At 28.0% G+C, this 5,994-nt stretch overlaps 1 long non-coding RNA gene across 1 annotated transcript; it reads left to right on the forward strand.

Moving 5' to 3' along the window:
• The first annotated feature begins 282 nt into the window (after nt 1–282).
• Nucleotides 283–3,018, forward strand: LOC128039655 (uncharacterized). The gene is made up of 3 exons (XR_008194107.1): nt 283–485; nt 2,050–2,360; nt 2,797–3,018. It is a non-coding gene; the product is annotated as an uncharacterized LOC128039655 (long non-coding RNA).
• Nucleotides 3,019–5,994: the final 2,976 nt, after the last annotated feature.

The raw sequence follows: 5,994 nt of genomic DNA on the forward strand, positions 1-5,994 counted from the left end.
TTAATTCCCATTTATTATTGTGGGTATCCAAGATCCTGTTTTGGACTATTTGTAAATTTATTTGACAAGCTTTGCTGCACATCTCCATTTTTTACATTTTAATTTCGATTTCAAATTTCAGCTTTCTGCTTGCTTTTCTTATTTCCATTTTCTTACTTTCAATACTTTCATTTACATTAAATATTTTAACATAAAACTATATATAAATATTAAAAATATTTTTTTATTGTCATATCCTGTTGTGTCTTCATTTTTAAAAAGTTACTATCGTTATGTCCGTATCGTATTGTACCAATATTGCATGTATGTGATCATGTTTCATAGCTAAAATTTGAACACTAAACCCAAAAAAGTTTATAATATTTGATTCCAATCTTTAGCCATATTGTTGAATTTGAAACCCAACTCCATGAGTTCCTTTGATGATAAACCATTTTTGTTGGTATCAGTAAATTTGAACCAAAAGAATCCATACGTCTGTTAAGGTAAACCACATCAATCTAAAAACTTTCATCCATTATGTCAACTTTCTCAATGTTCAGATAAACTGAGACAACACTAAAAGTGCATATAACTCTTGTCTTCTAAATGCAGTTTCATGTTTCTAATTTCATGGGCATGGGCATGGGCATGTGTAGCTATTTTATCAACTACTACACTCTACAGAAACTTAAAATTTCTCAGTCCATTGAATACCCTTCTCATTTATTGCATTCAGAATAAATAACATTGATCTTGTATTTCTATACCTAGTGTTGGTTTTATCGGTTTGTTGTTGTCTTGTTTTAAGGAAGCAAACTATATGGATGCTTTGATCCTCCCCCATCGCATGGTGGTGATTTGGAGTTCCTTACTGGCTTAGGATCCCAACTTTGTTAAACTTATGGCCATTGATATATAGTGTCTTGTTTTCTTCTTGTTCTATTTTGACTTGACTTTGACGATGCAGAGCTGTTTTATCAAAGCGAATTGTGCGCTGTTATGCGAAACGAAACCTGGGTTTATATCTATATGAAATTTTATTAACCATAGGCTCTGTATGGTCTAAATCTTTATTTATATCTATAGTTTCAAATTCATTATCAATAATAAATGTGTTTGCAAGATTAACCGTAACTGTGCTCATATGTTGTAGGTTCAATGCCCATTCTCTGTGTCTATTTCTTCTTTCAATTATTTGTCATTTTCCTTCTACTTCTAATTTGTAATGGCTGCCACAGTTGTATTATTATCATTTAGTTGTTTCGTTGTAAGCAGAAACCTGGAAAAAGACTCATCATTGGTAGTCAGTTTTTGCTGCATACAAAATTCGTCACATTTATTTATGAATGTATTATTTCTATCTACCTTTTTATGCCTCCCCTTTTGTACTCGATTTTGTTTAAATTTATAATATACCAGCTCCATTTTTTAAATAATAATAATAATAAACCTTACCGAATTTTTATCCAGCTTTTTCTGAAGTATTACATAATTTTTTATATTATATTAAATGAATATATTATAGCTTATCATATGTTTTCAATCCCCAATATTTTTATTTTGTTTTTATTTTTTTCTTTTACCATTGCAGTGTATTTGATATATTATCTTTTTAAATTTTATTTTATATAACAAATTATATTTTCTTTAAATTAATATGGGCCGATTCGGGTCTGGGCTCGGTATCTATATTCTAGGCCGAATTTGGGTAGAAATTTAAGCTCATTTTTCAGGTCGAGCTTAAAATTGTTTCAAGGCTCGACCTACTCGCAAGTTGATGAAGAAGTTAATGTCTTTTTCTAATCCCAATCATTTATCAAAAATTTAAAAACACAAAAACACTAAATTATAAGAATATTTGCATTAAAGATGAATAGATTAGGTTTCTTTGATGGAAGATTTCTCCTTATATTTTTTCTACTTCTTGATTAGATTTCTTTGGTAGAAGATTTGCATCAGTGATTATTTTTTCTATCGGTACCTTCTTCAGATTTAGTTTCACATGTTTTGGACACTCATTAATGTTAAATGAGACATTTTAATGACATGTTAATTTTTTTATTGAAGGGGCACACATAGTGGCACCAGGATGTTGATTTGAATACAAGGGTTATGGTTAATGATAGGTTAAGAAAATCTACAAAAGAGCCTAAGATGAATCCAAAGTATTTGGATTAACAAGCCACAACACGTAGAAGTCATGCAGAGAAGACGTCCAAGTTGGATCCACTAGCCGCTGAAGAAATAGGACATGTTTTAATTTTCTGTTCTCATTATCCTATTTCTGGGAGATGTGATTGGAGAATTAGGAAAGATTAATATTTAAATTGCTTCAAGTGAAGAATAAAGGGAGAGGAATTCCAATTTAGATTTCTGCGGTTTGTTCTTACCCAAACTACAGCTTTGATTGTCACCTATGTTTATTTAATTATCTCTTTATTTTTGTCATCTAACTATAAAAAGTTATAAGATGATGAATTAATTATTAGTAAATATTTCATTTTTTGTCATCTAACTTTACTCAATTATGAAAAGTTCTAAAATAATCATTCAACTGTTTAATTTTATCCTTTTTTAATAACTGGATGTTTTCATTCTTTCATTAACGAGTTGGTGGCTAAAAAATGTAAATAATTAAAAACTAAAAAAAACAATCCCATCAAGGGAAGTATTCTTCTCTTAAAAAGTAAATGTGATTTCAATAATATCTATGGTTTTACATATAATTATTTTTGTTGATTGGACAAGTATTTGTTTGGTTCAAACGTCCTTTCGCATATCAACTGACAATGGTTTCTTTTCCCTTGAAAGCAGACAGCAGACGACATCGAGAGTTATTCAAAGCAAATTGTCCAAATCCCAGAAACAGAAACTTGAAAAGGTAGAAAACAACTAAGATTTGAGGTCGATAGATCGATTGTAATGGAAAAGATTTCTAGGCCGCTTTCTTTTTCTCTTCTTAAGATCATGAGTTCCTTTACTGCTTACAACCACGTGCAACTTTAAGCAGCCATTAAAGAAGAAATGAATCCTCTATCGCCAACAGTGTAATACGAGATTTATACAGTACAAGGTGAAGGTAGTATAGACCTGTCCTGTTGGCGAATATGTTCAATATTTTAAGATTTAATTTATTTTTAAATATTAAAAAAGATGTGAAGAGTTGGATCCAGTTTGGTAACAATGTCACATCCACTTTGGAAACTGCCTTCATCGTGAAGGCATGCATGAGATTGGTTTCTTTTTTCTTTTCCTCCCTGTGCAACAATTCTCCGTATTTATCAAAACCATTTTTTGCCTTATTTTTTAAGGGAAAATTAGTCACCCTATCATTATCGTATTTTTTTATTTTGGTCACTCAAGTTTAAAATTTTCTATTTTAGTCAATGTTATTGAAATTTAATATTTCGGTTACTAATGAAAGTCTTTTTATTTGCATAATAACAAATTTAGCCTCCAAAGTCTACAAATTCTATCAATTTGGTCCTAATTCTAAGAAATTCAACAAATTTAACCGTCAACTCTAAAATTTATCATTTTAATCTTGATTCTTAAAAATTAAAAACTATACAAAAATAATTAAGTATTTAAAACTTCATTTTTTTATAAAATTACATAAAATTTTATAAAATAGATACAAAATTATAAATTAATGAATACCTATTTTTTCTAACATGAAATTTATTTATTAAATATTATTTTATAAATAAAATAATTTTTTTTTAAAAAAACCACAAACAAATTTAAACAAAATTCAAAGTTTTCCCTTTTTTAGTTTTATTTTATAAATAATAATTTATCTATTATATGTCTAGTATTATTCCTTAGTCCTTGCCAAATCTGCTTAATTAGCACTGGGCACCACCACCTTCGCCCAAAACCACCGGCACCGATGGCCCTTACTTTAAATTCCTCGATTTCCACATCCTTTGTCATTGTGCCATCCAAAAATGATCAATTGCAAAGCTACCGACATGACCTTCCACCTATTTGGTCTCCAAGATTTCATCCTCACTTGTATATCCCCAATTGTACCCACCCTTAGGCTATAGCATTTGACCCAACTTGAACATGGGGTTGTTAATGTTGAAAAAAGGGAAAAGCTCAATCAGTTTAGGTCCTCTTCATGGTTTTTCCCTTAAATTATTTTATTTATAAAATTATCATTTTAATAAATAAATTTCATGTTAGAAAAATAGAAAAATGGTATTCATTTATTTATAATTATTTTTATAATTTGTATGCATTTTATTGGAAAATAAACTTTGTAATATATATTTCTTTCTAATTTTTTTAATTTTTAAAAGTCAAGACTAAGTTAGTAAAATGTGTAAAGTTGAGGGTTAAGTTTTTGTATTTTAAAATTAAGACTAAATTGATAAAATTTATAAACATGGAATGGTTAAATATGTTATTATGCCAATAAAAAGACTCTTGTTTATGGTTTAACATACGAATAACCGAAATATTAAATTTTAATAATATTAGTGAATAAAATCAAAATTTTAATTAAATGATTAAAACGGGTGACTATCATTCTATGAATTTATTCACTAATAATGCCTCAAAGTATAAAACAACTAATCCAATTATTTTTTAATTTTTTAATGCAATGCAATTAATTTGAAATATAGTCTTAATGTCTACAATCCCCCTTTTTTTTTTTTTACTAAATGGGGTTGGACGCATAAATTCAATCAACTATAAAATATTACATATATAGAAGGATAATGTTAAATTTTATATATGTACTTTTATAAAATGTTGAATAAAATATATGTACTTTGAAAATGTTTAATGTGATATTTGGACTATTAATATGTATTTTATTATGGTATATATACATTCATAAAATATCTAACGTGATACTTGTACTTTCAAAATGTTCAATGAGATACATAAACTATTAATATGTTTTTATTATGGTATCTAGTGTTAACACCATTGGTGAACAACTAAATCAACCAATGAAAATTCAACATATAGATTTTTTTAAAAAATCATCAAGTCCACATGGATAATATAACATCATGTGAAAAAATAAATAAAAAATAAAGTAAATTAAAAAACAAATAACTAAACATATAGTTGATAAAAAAGAAGTAAATACTAAACTTAGTAAGTAAAAACATCATCTTCTCCATTTAAGTACAAGGTAGAGGTGCTTATGGGTCAGCCCGGGCCCAATCAAAAATTTAGGCCCATTTGCTAGGCTCGGGCTCGACCCAAAAAATGGGCCTAAAATTTTGCCCCAAGCTCAGCCTAGTTAGAAATGCTAAAACTCGGGTCCGATCCGACCTGCATGTATTAATTTTTATATAATTTTTAAATATATAAAATATATCAAAAATACTAAAAACATTAAAATAAATATTTCTCAACAAATTGAAAATAAATTTTAAAAAATATGTATACTTTAATAACACTAAGATAATGCAACTTAACAAGAAAATGTCTCTAAAATAATAACAAAATTAACAATAAAACAAGTGTTATACAATATCCAAACAATAACAACAAAATAGTAGTAACATAATAGTGAAATGGTAGCAAAAGAGGGAGAAAACAACAAGAAAATAGCATTAAAACAATAAAAAAAAGCAGTTTTTTTGTCCTATTGTGAAATCGGGCCAGGCCAAAAATGCCTTACCCGAGGCCTAGCCTGCTTTTAAAATGGGCCTTTTTTTTTGCCCAAGCCCATTTTTCAAGCCTATATTTTTTCCTAAACCCTCCCACTTTTTGATGGGCCTTCAGGCTGGGTGGCCCGACCCATGAATAGGTCTAATACAAGATCACCTTCTCCAAAAAACATTTTATTTGAAATAATATTTTTAATTGATTTTTAAATATACTTTCATGTAATTTTATAATGTACTTTTTTATTAACCATATGTTTAATTATTTGCTTTTAATTTAATTTAATTTTTTTTGTTCTATTTAGTTTTCCACATAATATTATATTATCCATGTGGATTTAATGGTTTGGAAAAAAAATTTTACATGTCAACTTTT

Source organism: Gossypium raimondii, chromosome 1, assembly GCF_025698545.1.
Source record: "Gossypium raimondii isolate GPD5lz chromosome 1, ASM2569854v1, whole genome shotgun sequence".
Classification (NCBI taxonomy): domain Eukaryota; kingdom Viridiplantae; phylum Streptophyta; class Magnoliopsida; order Malvales; family Malvaceae; genus Gossypium; species Gossypium raimondii.